At 45.2% G+C, this 16,556-nt stretch overlaps 1 protein-coding gene across 1 annotated transcript in view; it reads right to left on the bottom strand.

Annotated features, from left to right (window-relative positions):
- The window catches only part of SCAP (SREBF chaperone), a 248,292-nt gene extending 241,100 nt beyond the window's left edge, over nt 1-7,192 (bottom strand). The window contains exon 1 of the mRNA XM_029588196.1: nt 7,114-7,192. The gene's annotated coding sequence lies outside the window, so the exon portion shown is untranslated. The remainder of the gene's footprint in view (nt 1-7,113) is intronic.
- Between the last annotated feature and the right edge of the window lie 9,364 nt (nt 7,193-16,556).

The following is a 16,556-nucleotide window of genomic DNA, read 5'->3' as shown; positions in this document are numbered from 1 at the left end:
GTTCCTCCTTCTAGATCAGTTCTTACACTTGGGAGATATAAACGTTACCCCTAGGCTGGATGGGAGTAAGACAGGGATGGCCTTCATGACCCCTGACCCAAAGGCCGTTTCTTCCTTTGGAAAAAAAGCGCAAGGAAGATCAGGAGGTGGTGGTGGTGCTGCTGCAGATTTTGCCTGGGAAGACTGATAATGCTTCTGCCCAGGATGAGGCTTGTACCCTTGTATAGTGTGTGTGGCGCGCCTCTGGTGCTTGCCTACCATTAAGTTTGTAGGCTTCTTTAATCCCTCTGGTTTTTGTGACCTTGGAATTGTCCCCCAATCAGCATGAACAACCTGTCAGACTTTCTGAAAGGGTTTGTTACCTTAAGTATTTTAATATTACACCACGTACATCCAGTATGTATAGACTGTCTTCCTTTCCCATACATTCCTCCCTCCCTCCCTCCCTCGGGAGGAATGAAAGCACTGGTTTAAAGGTGACTAAATGAGGAGAAATAGCTAAATAGGGTTCTCTACACATGAGAGCCTGCAATTCTGAAATGCATCTGGTGGAGCAGATTGCTACCAAAAAGTTCATCTTTAATGCCAGATCTTTAATGGATGTTTGTTTCAAAGGGTGCTTCTACTAGTACTCTAAGGGCCAGATTAAGAGCCCACAGAGGAAAAATTGGTCTGAAGGGTGGCCGCATAAACTTCATCCTTTTTAAAATGCCCATCTCATCTGGATGTACAGCTACCTGGGTATCTCTGATGCAGCCTAAATTGAAAGAAATGTCTGCAATTGCACCCTCAGCAAATTAAGTGCTAAGACTTTCTCCAGGCTATTCTGCAAGAAGTCCAGACTTCAACTGGGAAGATTTATGCTCCCGGCAGTAAGCTTCAAATAACCTCCAAACTCAAATATAGGACAACAAGATTGAACTCGAACATGCTTTTAGCATGGTTGTCAAGACTGCTTGGGAATAACTTCTGCCTCACAGCTATGCCTTTTCAAGGGCCAGGCTGTAAGACAAAATGGAGATGGGTCTTCTATTGGTACAGGACCCTGCCAGGGGGGGGGGCCCTATTAGAAGCCTTATTAGATCTGCATACCAAGACCTCCTCGGCCAATCCACGGGTACCAGTATCAGCTCTGAGGGGTGATCTATCCTCTTTACCACTTTCCTATCAGGGGCCAAGGTAGAAATACATAGAGGCGCTTTGGCTAGGGTGGGATTAGGGCATCTATCCCACTGGATCCCACTCCTTCCGCTGACTGAAGAATCTAACTGCTTTAGCACTGGCTTGAGACACCATCAAGTCCATAGCTGGAGGTGTCCATTGTTCTATCATCATCTGGAAGGTCTGACTGAGTTCCCAGTCTCCTGGGTCCAGCCTGTTTCTGCCGAGAAAGTCTGCTTCAACATTTTCTTTTCCTGCAATGTGAGATGCCGACAACTGGGGCAGGCTCCTCTTTGCACAACCAAGTATCCCGTTCACTTCCTCCACAAGCCTGGGGCTGCGAATGCTCCCTTGGTGTTCATATTTGCCATTCGGTGGCACTGTATGAGAGGACTGAGTGCTTTCCCCTTTATTCTTGGTAAGAATACCTGAAGGGCTATCTTGATGGCCCTTATCTCTAATCTGTTTATTGGCCAGAGAGTTTCTTCCTCTGACCAGCTTTCTTGATGTGGCAATAAGTTCCACATCCAATCATGCTAGCAATGGCATTTGTGGTTAGAATAACCTAGTTAGGTGGTTCTAAGTCTATCCCTTTAATTAGGTTAGAAGGATCCAGTCACCAGTCAAGACTCTCCTCCGCCACCCTTGAGACGCATAGGCAACAGTTGTAGAACAGAGGGTGGAGACCAAAAGGCTAGCAGCAACTGTTGTAATGGGTGCATATGTGCCCTGTCTCAGGGAACTACATTTATAGCAGCTGTAATTAGCTCCAATAGTTGGAGATAATCCAATACTCTGGGATAACTTAGGGTGCAAAAAACCCCTACTTGCTCTATTATTTTGATGACCCTCTTGGGTGTGAGGGTCACACATCTATCTATCATGTTGAGGATCGCACCTAAGACCGTTAGACCTGAAAGGGTTCTAAATTGCTCTTTGCATAGGTCACCACCCAGACCAGTCTTTCTTGAAGCCAGACTGTCGTGGCTGAAGCTTGCCAGTGCTTCTGGGCAGTTTTCCTCTGTTGAGCCATTCATGCAAGTAAGTATGTGCCATTATCCACTGCCTGCATGGAACTGCTGTCACGACTACCAGGACTCTGGAAAAGATCCTTAGGGCAACTGCAAGCCCGAATAGCAAGGCCTGAAAGTAATGGCCTAGGAAATAAAAATGACAACAATGCTATGATATAAGCAGATAATAAATATTTTAATAAAAAAACTTTGAAAAGAAGGTCTGAGGATATATGGAGGTAGGCTTTGTCAGATCCAATGATGTCAGAAACTTTCCTCTTCATACTGCTGCCATAATCCAAAGGAACATCTCCATCTGAAGTGAGGTACTCTCAAGCACTCGTTCATACCTTTTATATCTAAGATAGGATGAAAGGTGTCGTCCTTCTTTGGAACTACAAAATAGAGTATGTTCCTTGCCCCCTTTCCTGGGAAGGAACTGGAACTATGATCTACAAGTCCTGTAACCTTTGCAGGGTCACGCTAACCAACTGTCTTTTGATTTGCAAAGTGCAGGGGGAAATTATAAAGACATTTTGTACTGGGGAGATGTACTCAGCTGCGTACCCCCTTAAAATTATATCCAGGACCCACCTTCTGGCATAGACTGTAGCTGAGCAGTCACATTATTAGAAGAGCTTTGCTGCATCAGCATTAATATTCTTTTGCCTATATTACTTTATTGACTTTGCAAAAATAAATACTAAAAGCTGGTGGGTCTTACGTCAATGAAAACCCCAAAGACACTGTGGGATAAGAAAAAGGCACTGGAAGCCTGGCAAGTGACACAAAAAACGTTGATTAATTTTAAAAAACTGATCAAAGCTATTTCGAAAAGTGATTCAGCAGCGTTAGAAGACAGACTGAACAAGTTACAATCCAATCTGGATGAAATCTGTGAGGGGGTTTCTGTGCCATACAAATAAAATCCTAGATTTAGACAACAGAATAACAGCACAGAAAATGAATATAGATCAACATATGACTCAAATGGAAGTTTTATGGGAAAAAAAATGATGTGCTTATGTAACAAATTGAAGACATGGAGTATCATGGATGGCGCAACAATATTCGGCTGATTGGCCTTGCCAGGTATGGCTTTCCGAACATTTGGGCCTATCTTTAGAGACTGAGCCTATAACAGTGAGGACAGAACATAGATTAGGCCTGCTAAAAGAAAGCACTACTCATAAATGTCAGTGATCGCTAGGATTTAGAACTATGCAGATAAGATGAAACTGTGGATTGCACATAGGAAGAGGCAAGGCATAAGCTCTTGCTTTTTAACGACTACTCGGCAAAAAGCCTCTGAGAGCAGGAAATTGCTGAGTCCAATTTGTTCACAGCTGTACCATAAAGGGATTAAATTTGCCTTGACGTTTCCTGCAAAACTGAGAATCAAACATGAAGGAAAAACTATTTTTCTAAACACTAAAGATCAGATTGATAATTTTATGGCAAAGTTTTGTACATGAACATTTTTGTTCCTAATCTGCTGCAACGATGGCAATAAAGACTAGATTTATATTCATGCTGCTCTGAATATTTCAGAGTTTCTAAACATTGAAATTTCCGCTACATCACTGGTGGAGAAGCACCATCTTGGCTAAGAGCTCACAGTTTTTGTCTGTAGCTCTTCTCTTAATATACTGTATGCTGAAAGGCCACGTTTTATATATCAAAGAATTAATAGTCAAATACTACTCCCGGGAAAATTCTGCACACAAAAATTTAAAATTCTGCAAATTTTATATTGATACAAATAACACAATATATATCACAGTCTATGATTAATTTAATTAAAATTTAATACAGAAACATTATTACTCAAATATGCAGAGTTTTAAATATTTTGGGCAGAATTTCCCTAGAAGCACATTGTATGAGTGTCCCATCTACCTCTTTCCCTACTCCCCTCTCAAACCCCCAACTCTCCACTATCTCTCCTCTCCCTGCCCAGGCTCAACCCCTTCCACTGTATCCCCACCCCCCAAGCCCTCCACTCCCAGAGTTTGACTGCTCTCTCATACAGCCCCTCACATTTGTCCCTCTCACACACACCCTCAATACAGGCTCCCTCTCTCTCTGGCCCACACACCCTCACACAGGCTAGGCTCCCTCTCTCTCACACACACACACCTCCCTTCACAAAGGCTCCCTTTCTCAAACTCAAACACACCCTCACTTACACATACAAGCTCCCAAACTCTCACTCACCTACATACTCCCTCACAATCTCTCCTCACATATACTCAGGCTCCCTTTCTCTCTAACACACACACACACACACACACACCCTTCCTCTCTCTCACAGTCTCACAAGAAGTCTTGCCTCTCACGCTGGGCCTTCTTTTGTCTTCTTTGGATGTGGGAGATATGGGCTCTGCCTGCAATTCCAAGTCTGATCTTCACCATGAACGGGATGGGCGCTGCTCGCTCTTTGCCACATTTGAAATGGGCTCCTCTCACGGCTTGACAGGACTTTCTGATCTTCCGCCATAAGTGCGATGGGTTCTGCGCATAACCTGCAGGGCTTTTCTCCAAATTCTGTGCAAAAAATGCAAATTCTGCACTGCACAGTAGCAAAGAACTCCCCCAGGAGAAAAATACTTAGAGGGATTGAAAAACCAACACCATGATGTCATCTGTCTCTGTCTATGACATGCCCTGGGACAGCATTCACTAATGACACTGTTTGACTCCTTTTGATTTTGTCTACCATTTCAGAATTAGCCTGGAACTTTGAATTTGAGATAATCATTTGCTTTACATGTTGTTAAAGCCGACATCTGCCTAATCCTTTCCAGGTCTATCCTGTAAAGTGCGTCCGCGGTTTCCCTGTCCCCAACCGGCTCTCTACTCACTTTCCGGCCGCGTTAGCCCTTCCTGCGATCCCGAATCCCCTTTAACCTACTCCTACCGCGTCCTAAATTCCCCGGGCAACCCCTTCCGCACGCGGCATGCATATTGCATGCAAACGAGCGAATTAGCTATTCCCTAGCATCCCGTAACCCGCGCCCCGACTATCGCTAGTTTTCCCTGCCGTTTTGTCGCGCGTTTAACCTGCAAACTTACCGCCTACCCTGACCCCTGCGGTAGAGGCAGGGGTAAGGGTAGGTGGCAAGCATTCCCCCAGCCCCCGCTCACCTGCCCCGGCCGCAATCATGGGTGCCGGTCTCTGGGGCTGCCACGGAGACCGCTTTCCCCCGTGCAAGTAAGTTGCTTCGCCGCTTCAGTTCTTCCCTCCTCCCGGAGCTGCTTTTTCAGCCTTGCTCCGGGAGGAGGGGAGAATAGACACTAGCGGCGAAGCGAAAAAAAACCAAAAGCAATTTTGTTTTTTTTTTTCCAAAAGCGACAATTTTGGTTTTTTTCCAAAAGCGAATTACTTTTGGGATCTGTCAAGATCCCAAAAGTAAGTCGCTTTTGGACGCCTGCACAACTTACTTTTTTTGCAGCCATCAGCAGGAACACGATCGTAGCTCCTCCCGACGAAGATGGCCGTCTGCACGGGAGAAAGCGTGCAATTGGCCGCTGAAGACGTGACGTCACGATGTTTGGCGTCACGGGATGTGACGCCACGTCTTCAGCGGCCAATTGCACGCTTTCCCCCGTGCAGGCGGCCATCTTCGTCGCGAGGAGCTACAGGAGCCACGATCGCCATGTGTTCCTGCTGATGGCTGCAAAAAAAAGTAAGTTGTGCAGGCGTCCAAAAGCGACTTACTTTTGGGATCTTGACAGATCCCAAAAGTAAGTCGCTTTTGGGAAAAAACCAAAATTGTTGCTTTTGGAAAAAAAAAAACCAAAATTGCTTTTGGTTTTTTTTTGCTTCGCCGCTGTCAGTGTCTCCCCTCCTCCCGGAGCAAGGCTGCTTTTCGCGCCCTGCTCCGGGAGGAGGGGAGACACTGACAGCGGCGAAGCAAAAAAAAAAAAAAGCGAAAAAACCAAAAGCAAGAAGTAAGTCGCTTCGCCGCTTCCCTCCTCCCGGAGCAAGGCTGCTTTTCGCGCCCTGCTCCGGGAGGAGGGAAGAGTGAAGCGGCGAAGCAACTTACTTTTTGCTTTTGGTTTTTTCGCTTTTTTTTTTTTGCTTCGCCGCTGTCATCTCTTCTCCCCTCCTCCCGGAGCAAGGCTGCTTTTCGCGCCCTGCTTCGGGAGGAGGGGAGGGGGGACTGGTAGTCCCGACTTCCTGGTATCTGTCATTTCAAATGACATTTGAAATGACAGATACCAGCGTGGCATGAAGCCTTAGGCCCGCGCACCCAGGATACTGTGTAGGCGCTCTATCCAGTAAAATGGGTTGCGCGGGCCTATCCAGTACCGAGCGGTAGGAAGAGCTGCGTTAGTGCCCAGGGCACCCGCGGTTGCCGCACGCACAGTGCAGCTCACCTACCGCTCGATCCTGAACAATAATTTTATGTAAATGTAAACCGCGTCTAAGAAGGGTCCGTGAAGCCTTAGGCCCGCGCAACCCATTTTACTGGATAGAGCACCTGTACAGTATCCTGGGTGCGCGGGCCTAAGGCTTCACGCCACGCTGGTATCTGTCATTTCAAATGACAGATACCTCTCTCCTCCTCCCGAAGCAAAAAAAAAAAAAGCCGGTCTCCGGGGCAGCCCCAGTCCTCTCTCCTCCTCCCGAAGCAAAAAAAAAAAAAAAGCCGGTCTCCGGGGCAGCCCCAGTCCTCTCCCCTCCTCCCGAAGCAAAAAAAAAAAAAAAAGTTAAAAGCAAAAGGTAAGTGGCTTCGCCGCTTCACTGTCAGTGTCTCTTCTTCCCTCCTCCCGGAGCAAGGCTGCTTTTCGCGCCCTGCTCCGGGAGGAGGGGAGAAGATGACAGCGGCGAAGCAACTTCCTTTCTGCAACCCCGATCGGACCTCCTGCCTCCCACTGCGCGACTGAGTGTCTCTTCTTATCCGGTTAATGTCAGCTGAATAAAAGTACTTACTTTTTTGCAGCCGTCCGGCCCTCTGGAATAAGGTATCGTGCCTCCCGGGGAAAGATGGATGCCTGCACGGGGGGGGGGGGGGGGAGCGGCCCCTGTGCATGCGATTGGCCACGTCAAACGTCGTGACGTCACGTCTTGAGCAGCCAATCGCATGCACAGGGGCCGCTTTCCCCCCCCCCCCGTGCAGGCATCCATCTTTCCCCGGGAGGCACGATACCTTATTCCAGAGGGCCGGACGGCTGCAAAAAAGTAAGTACTTTTATTCAGCTGACATTAATAAGTGAACAACTGAATGTTATTGCCAGAGCATTTGCTGGACAAGGATGCGTAAGCTTGGGAGTATCAGAGTCTTTGCAAACTGAAAATCTGGGCAGCAGGGATGGGCTGGGCTGGGGCTGAGTTAAAAAGGGTTGCTGGGAATCAAGAAGCTGTTCAGAGCAACCCAAAGGCTGACCTGCCTCCTGAATACAAAATCCGCTACTTTGGAAAGTGTAACTTTCTGCTGATTTCAGCTCCTGGCCTGCAGGTCAAGCTTCTTTTGAAGCAGTTTTTGACTCCGGCTACTGGCCTTTAACTCCAGCTTCCGAGTTCAGCGTGCTTCCGTGTGAACTCTTGCTGACTCTAGCCCTTGGCCAGCAATCACAGTTTGCTTCACAATTCCACTATTGTTTCCTTTATGCAACCCACTGGACTCCCGTCTCCAGCCTGGCCTAGGCCTCGTCCAAGCACTCCCCAGCCCCGGGCTCAGCCCTGCTCCGTGCCTGAGTATTCAGAAGGCAGGAATATTGACAGTCTTGAAGAAAGGAGGGAAATGGGAGCTATGATACAGGAAATTCAAATATCTAGCAAGTTTCAATAAGATGTCAGAAGATAGCATTTTCCACAGAACGAGAAGTTCAAAGGGTTGTTATGCAAAGCTGGAGGGAGGGAGGCTCAAAAGACAGAGCTAAAAAAAAAATATTTTGAAAAGGTAGGTGCCAGTGAAAAATTTTAGGAGCAGGGAAATAATTGCCCCCATAAAGTTTACTTTGTATTTTCTTTTGGCATTTTTCAGAATTTATTCTGATCTATTTTTTATGTATCTTTTCCCTTATTTTTTTCTCTCTTGTTTAACCTGCAGCCTTTTCCTCACCTCTCCCTCCACTCCTTTGCAGCCCAGTGGCAGAGTGCTGCTTCCTCAGGCTGCTGCTTTTCCATGCAGTGCAGCAGTGACCATGGCTGGACCACGGCTCTGGCAGTTCCACGAGTCTCCGTGTCTCGATGCCGTCCAGGGGGCTCTGACTCCACAATGTAACCTAGGGATCGCTCTCCCGAGTGCAGCCTGAACTGCCAGCAGGAGTTAAGCCTGGGCAACATTAAGCGTCATGCACACGATTTTAGCTGCCTGAGTGCCCAGGCAACCGGCTTTTTTCCAGCCCTCTCAAAAAAACATATTAGAAAATATATAGATATTTATTTATGTATTTAACCAAGAGTGGTGGACATCTGAAACAGAAGAGGTTGTAAGAGTCAAAACAGAAGCTTAATTCAAAATATACAAGACCGACAAAGAGGAATCTTAGTGGTAAGAGGAGAGAAGAAGACCACAGACCAAGCAAAACCTGCGATAGCATAGTAAGGAGGCAGAAATGAAAAAAAAAAAAATGGGCAGACGAAATAGTCTTTTATATGCCGGAATCTAGGTTTTAATGGTAACAAATGTATAGACAAAGGCACAAGACTTGCACAAAATCATCCACATTCTTGGTGGCACAGGCAAGAGTAGCACACAGGAGTCCTGAGCCACATTCCTATGTTTTCCCACCAATCCTTATCTTCACTAACAGGCTGATACAGTAAAGTCGTGCAGAAAGCAGACGCTCAGTGTTGAGCGCCCGCTTCCCTAATACGTGCCCAACCACCTCTCCTGGGCATGCAATACAATATTTAAATGAGGGGGTCACGCTAAAAGGAGGCGCTAGGGACAACTGCACGCCCCTAGCGCCTCCTCGGCAGCAGGTGCCCAGGAGAGGTGGCTGTCAGCAGGTTAGGAAAACGGACGCTCAATTTTACCAGCGGCCATTTTCCTAACCTAACTGCCGGCACTTTTTTTTTTTTTAACCTTTTTATTTTTAAATTTTTTTAAAATCTTTTGGCTCCTCTGACTTTAATATCGCCACAATATTAAGTCAGAAGATGTACAGAAAAGCAGTATTTTCTGCTTTTCTGTACACTTTTTGGGGCCACTCAGAAATTAACCCCTGCTCTGGGCTGGCATTAATTTCTGAGCTTACAAATGTGTGGATCAGGCTCACATTTTTATTTGTATTTGGGGCGAATAGCTAATAGACTCATCAACATGCATTTGCAGGGGATGAGCGCTATTAGTTTCGGGGGGGGGGGTTGGATGCACGTTTTGGACACGCTAAACCCCTTGTAGTATAAGGGGTTGTGGATGTGCGCCCAAAACACGCGTCCAACCGCGCGTTAAACAGTGCACTCAGCTGAAAGCGCTTTACTGTATCGGCCTGTAAGAGAGAGAGTAAGTGTTGCAAAAAGATACCCAGCAAACACAAACTGCACTGAACTTCTGCTGCATTTAAGCATTTATTTTTTTTCATTGCAAACACCAAAGCTTAGCACTAAAGGAAGGATTGCTGGAAACCATAAACCTTTCACCAAGAATTGCAGAGCACAAAATCTAGATATTTGTTAGACAAATGACAAGTTGAACAAGCAAGATTCAGGGTGATCATGGCCGATTATCTCAAGGTAGTAAAACGGTGCAGCAAGGCCAGAGTCAGGAGGGATGCCAGGGTGCACAAGGAGAGGTATAACCATTGAAAAGGTGGCAGCGATAATGCCTCTTTACAGATTATTGGTGAGACCTCGCCTAGAATATTTCATCCAATTTTGATGGCACACTTCCAAAAGGTTAATAGACAAAATAAAGGCGACCAAGAAAAGGGCTACCAAAATGATGCAGGATCTGCCTTAATGGATGAGTCTTAAGAACCCAAATATATGTATCTCTAAAGAAGAGGAGAGACAGGGGATATGACAGAGGCATTCAAATACCTCAAAAGGTGTAACTAACACAGAAGAAACATTTTTCAGAAAATAAGAATGCTTTAGAAGATGAGATCATAGTATGAGGTTCCAAAGCGGTACACTCAGGAGTAACATCAAAAAATATTTCTTTACAAAAAGAATGGTGGATGCATGGGACAACCTCCCAGTGAAAGTGGTGGAGACAAAAATAACAGGATTTAAGAAAGTTGCAAAGAAGAAAAAGGAAAATCAAAGGCCTATTAGGGTCTATGGCAGTGATGGTAACCTATGACACGCGTGTCAGAGGTGACACGCCGAGCCGTTTTGGCTGACACGCGCAGCGTTTCGAGGACTATCAGGAATTTATTTTTTTTTTTTTATCGGCTGCGCCGAGCCTTTTCTTTTTCAGCTGCGCCGAGCCTTTAAATGTGTTTTTTAGTTTCCCCCTACCCTCCACCAATGCCCCCGGGCACAGGAAGGCTCATGCGTCGCAGCGATTGAGGCTCAAGACAACGCGCTGATGCTCCTCCTTCCTGCCTGTGCGGCCCCGGAAGTAAACGTTGCCGGAGCCGCATGGGCAGGAAGGAGGAAGCGAATCAGCGCGTGCAGAAGAGGAGGAGCCGCCGCGGGTCGCTGCGAATCCCAAGTCGCAGCGGCCCAAGAAGAGGAAGAGGCCCGGTAGCAGGGCTGCCGCGGCCCGAGAAGATCAGGGCCGCTGCAGAGCCCATCCTACGGCGACCCGCGAAGAGGAGGCCCAGAGGTGAGAGAGAGGCTGAGGGCCCGTAGAGTGCGTGTATGAGGTGAGTTGAGAGAGAGGACCTGAATGTTTGCAGAGACAGCATGTGAGAGCCTGTGTGTGTGTGTGTGTTTGTGAGAGAGAGAGAGAGCATGTGCCAGTGAGAGCCTGTGTGTATGAATGATTGTATGAGAGAGAGCATGTGCCAGTGAGAGCCTGTGTGTATGAATGATTGTATGAGAGAGCATGTGCCAGTGAGAGCCTGTGTGTATGAATGATTGTATGAGAGAGAGCATGTGCCAGTGAGAGCCTGTGTATATGAATGATTGTATGAGAGAGCATGTGCCAGTGAGAGCCTGTGTGTATGAATGATTGTATGAGAGAGCATGTGCCAGTGAGAACCTGTGTGTATGAATGATTGTATGAGAGAGAGCATGTGCCAGTGAGAGCCTGTGTATATGAATGATTGTATGAGAGAGAGCATGTGCCAGTGAGAGCCTGTGTATATGAACGATTGTATGAGAGAGAGCATGTGCCAGTGAGAGCCTGTGTGTGTGAGAAAGAGAAATGCATGTGAGAATGAGAACCTGACTGTGTGTTTGAGGGAAGAAGATGGAGAAAAAAGAAACAGAAAAAAAGACAATATAAAAGGAATTGGCAAAAAAATAAGAAAGGGAAGGTGAAAAAAAAGCCTGTGACCAACCAATTAGAAAACTAAGATCAGACAGCAAAGGCAAAAAAAAAAAAAATGTACTTTTAGTGATTGGCACATGTACTCTTTGGGAATGTGCAAGAATAGCACTTTCTCAACGGATCTCACAATGTACGAGATCAGCATGGAGAAAGTGGAAGCCCACGGGGCCTGCACAGAGGAGGCAGCAGAATGGACTTCAGTGTCAGTAGCAGCAATCGGCACCTCCGCAATAGCCACGTGGCATCAGTGACAGTGGCAGCAGAGGAATGAGAGAGGTTCTGAGGTTGCTGGCAAAAGAAAGAGAGGGGGGGTCTACCTTTAGTGTGTGAATGTGTATGAATGGGACTCTGCCTGGGGGTGTATGTGTGTGAATGCATGGGTGCCTGCCTGGGGGTCTGTGTGTGTGAGAATGAATGTGTGCATGCCTGGGAGATGGGGAGGGAGTGTTGTGAACATGAATGGGAGCCAATAAAAGAAACCGACTGACAGATGAAGTTTGTAACGCTTGCTTGGACTTGAAGTGTACGAAATACCAACCTTCAATTGAAGATTTAGCCAATGAAATTCAGCAACAAAAAAGTCACTAAGCAGGTAAGGTAAAGAATTATTTGTTTTTGCTTTATTAATAAATACAGTATATATATTAAAATTATAACTTTGTTGATTAGAGCTACAAATATCACAAAATTATGGATTTTTCTAGAAGTGACACACCACCCGAGTTATGCTCGGTTTTTTTATGAATTTTGACACACTGAGCTCAAAAGGTTGGCCATCACTGGTCTATGGCATTACACCAAGAATGAAAGTAGGCAGAATATATGGGCCTATGGTCCTTTATCTGCCGTATTTTCCATTGCTGTTTTTTTAAATTTGGGTTGCTGCTAATATGCAGAGAAAGCTGGAAGACGGCATTAGGAATTAGAAGTATGGTAAAACTTAAACAACAAGGATACAAGATATTGCCAGCATCAGACTGGGAAAGAGGGGTATTGACCTAATCACCCACCTTCTCCTGGACCTTCAGCTCACAGACCCTGCTCCTGTCCTGCACTTCACCATGCAGACAGGGAGGCCTGAATATATGGCAGAATGGCTCTTCAAGGCTGTACAGCAGCCACTGTGTGGGGCAGTCTATCGTTTCATTTTATTTCACTTTTGGATGCCTTTTTTCAGCAAAGATGGGACTCAAAGCAGTTTGTAGAACACGTTCGTTATTAGTACATGATGTGAAGACTGTCTGCACAATGTAACATGAGGGCAATCAAATATAATAGAAGCAACAGCCTATAAAAAAAAATACTCAAAAGGTAATATTAGAAACTATTTTGTTGTGCTAAGAGGTTGGATGTTCAGTTCCTTTTGAGGTAGTTTTTTTTTTTTGGGGGGGGGGGGTTTGTTATCTTTGTATTGCATATTAATTTCAAATAGCACTATTCATCTCAGCACATATCTATACCATGAGTTCAAAAACCACAACAATAAACCAACATAGTAACACATAGTACTTAACCATTACAAATGAGCTTGTATCTGTATATTTACCCCGATCATCCCCCCCCCCCCCCCCCAACCTCATCCCCTCCCTCCCTTTCCCATGACAAAGGTCTCTCAGTGGGTATTAGAGTCCAACCATTGTTGATAGGTTTGCCAGGTACTGTTGAATTGTTGCAACTTGTCTCTCCGCAGGGCAGGGAGATATTCCATATAGTGGATCCACTTCAGTCTCTGAAGAACCCCTGACAAAGCAGGGGTACAAATCTCTTTCCAATGTTTCGCAATCTCCCCTCTGACGGCATGCGCTAAAGCCCTAATGAATGGTTGCTGCGAGGAGGAGACCGACTGTATAGGAACATTCAACAGAACCTCCTTGGGCCCAAAAGTTACAGAAACCTGGAACAGACTAAGAAGCCATGTTTCCACTTGTGTCCATAAAGACCGAATCATGGGACATGTCCACCACATACGATAGAAATCCCCCACTTGTCCACATTTCCTCCAACATAGATTGTCCTTTTTAATCCCCATTTTATGTAACTTATAAGGAGTTAGATACCATCTAAACATCTTATAACTATTTTCCACCGTTTGCGTAGCTATGGAGCTACGACTAATTGCCAGAAAACATACATCCCATTCTCCATCTGATATGGGGCTCCCACATCCTTCTCCCAAGCTTTAATATGACCCACGCCCTGCGGAAGCGCCCCATTGAGGATGGCATATATTTTGGATATGTAGCCTTTTACTACATGAGCTGTTGTGCAATAACCCTCAAACAAGGACTTCCCTTTCCGCATATCTGCACGGACCTCTTTTGATGTCAATAAATGATGTAACTGTATATAAGCATAGTGACCCGTTGCCTTCATTTGGAATTTATCGCGTACCTCACCAAAGGGAATCATTCCTTGATCGTGCCAAAACTGTCCTAAAGTGTATAATCCCTTCGTTTCCCAATCTCTAAATACTTTTCCTTCTTTCCCCTCCGGGAAGGTCTCACAACCCCTTATAGGAGTTGTATACATATACCTCCTATCAGCGCTGTCCTCCATTGTTTCCAAAGTTGGAGAGTAGTTGCTGTGCATGGAGAAATCTGATCCAAATTAGATGGAAACTTCCCTGTTGCCCAAAATAAATCCCTGATCCGAAGATGGCAGGCCATATCCTCTTCTATTTTGACCCATTGCTTAATCATCTTGTGATTATGAAGTTCTGTAACTGCCTTCAGTTGGGAGGCAGCATAAAATATAGTAATGTTGGGAACCCCCAATCCTCCATCTGCTTTCCCCTGATACAGCACAGATCGTGCTACCCATGGAGGTCTTCTCTTCCAAATAAAGGAGAAGATTTTTGTTTGTAGGCCTCTTAAGTATTTAACTGGTATTAAACATGGCTTTGGTTAGACCAAAAAAATCGTTTTTATAGCAGCAATCCTGCCTAACCACGAAAGCATGATCCTATCCTATGTCTAAAGATCCTGCTCTAGGCATTTGAATAGGGGGAGATAATTTGAACTAAATAACTCCTGATATTCGGAACCTATTTGCACCCCAAGTTATTTTATCGTCTTTTTAGCCCATTGAAACGGAAAATTCCCTTTCAATTGAGCAATCTGAGTACTCCTGAGATACAGAGGAAGAAGCTCCGATTTCTCTTTATTGACCTTAAAGCCAGACACTTTTCCAAATGCCTCGAGCTCTGGCCCTAAATTTTGTAAAGACACTGCTGGGGTAGCTAAGGTGAATAACACATCGTCTGCATATAGGGCTAATTTATAACTCCCATCTCCAACCTGAATGCCACGGATATTTTCCTTAGTCCGAATTTTGACCGCCAAAGGTTCTAAACACAGTGCAAACAACAAGGGTGACAGAGGGCACCCCTGTCATGTTCCTCTCTGTACCTCAACATTGTCAGAACACCCCCCATTTACTTTTATGCAGGCCGCTGGTTCCCTATATAATTCCTGGACCCAGGTTAAAAACCGACCCTCAAGACCAACTGTTCACATTACCTGAAACAGAAAGGGCCAGTGCACCATGTCAAATGCATTTTCAACATCGACCCCGAATAGTACGGATGGGATCTTATTCTATTTTGCTTGATGTACAATATTAACTACTTTACGAATGTTGTCCCCAGCCATACGACCCGGCATGAACCCCGCCTGATCTTCATGGATCAAGAGGGGTATAACCAATTTTAATCTGTTGGCCAAGATTTTAGCCAAAACCTTCAGGTCAATATTAATAAGTGATATTGGGTGAAAGGAGCTTCATAATAAAGGATCCTTCCCAGGTTTAGGTAAGATTGTGATTCCAGCTACGTTTGCTGATCTTATTAAAATGACCCCCAGAACTTAAACTATTAAACATGTTAACCAAAGGACTAATTCTTCCTTAAACTTTTTATAAAAGAATAGAGTATAACCATCGAGGCCCGGGGCCTTCCCTGGCTTAAGCTCAGAAAGAGCTGCTAAAACCTCTGTGGAGAATATCGACTGACCTAATCCCTCCATCAGAGACCATTCTAATCTAGGGAGCTGTATCCCCGCCAAGAATCTGATTATATCCTCCTCAGAGGAATCTTCTTCCCGAGCGTATAAATTTGCAAAAAACTGGTTAAACTGATTATGTATCCCCACACCGTCCTTAATTACAGACCCATTATTTGCTTTTATTTTAGTGATCTGTGACTGCGTGACCCTGGCTTTCAATGTATGAGCCAATAGTTTTCCAGCCCGATTCCCATGTTCGTAATAAGTTTGCTTAGCCAGATCTAGTTTATAAGTCAGCTCGCCGCTTCCAGCATTTGTATCCGATATCTAATATCCACCAACTCTTTCAATAAATGCAGAGTTGGAGTCTTTTTCCACCTTTTCCTGCAATAGTAGGGTTTTACGAAGCTTCTCTTTCTTTTTATAAGAAGCCAAGGCAATAAGTTTCCCCTGGAGGACAGCTTTTAAACAATCCCAGAGTATCACTGGGGATACCTCTGCCGTGTCATTAAGGTATAGGTACTCCTGGATCTCATTCCTTATTTGCTGTTCCACCTCCTTCTCCTTTGGCATAGAATCATTCAGTTTCCAGAACTTACTTATGGTCTGACCATGTAATATTGCCTATGCCTGCAGCTTTAGTAACATTCACCAAAGTTTTATCAATAAGGAAATAATCATTTCTAGTGTAAGTATCATGGGCATTAGAGTAAAATGAATAATCTCTTCCCTTGGGATTCCTTTCTCTCCAGATGTCCACCACCTGCCATTTGGAAATAAACGATTGAAGAGCTTTCTGATCTGCAATCGAATAATGTACCCCCCCCCCCCCCCCCCACCCTTTTGAACAATCTGTTTTGGGGTTATGTACCATATTGAAATCCCCCCCATTATCAATTTGCCACTTTTTAAGTCGTAATAGGAGCTCATCAATTCGTTGAAGTACCTCTCTCTGAAGATTAATAGGATTATATGTATTAACC

This window comes from Rhinatrema bivittatum, chromosome 2, assembly GCF_901001135.1.
Source record: "Rhinatrema bivittatum chromosome 2, aRhiBiv1.1, whole genome shotgun sequence".
NCBI classification, from domain to species: Eukaryota; Metazoa; Chordata; class Amphibia; order Gymnophiona; family Rhinatrematidae; genus Rhinatrema; species Rhinatrema bivittatum.
Note: the sequence above shows the minus strand (reverse complement) of the source record. Positions and strands in the feature narration are given on the sequence as shown.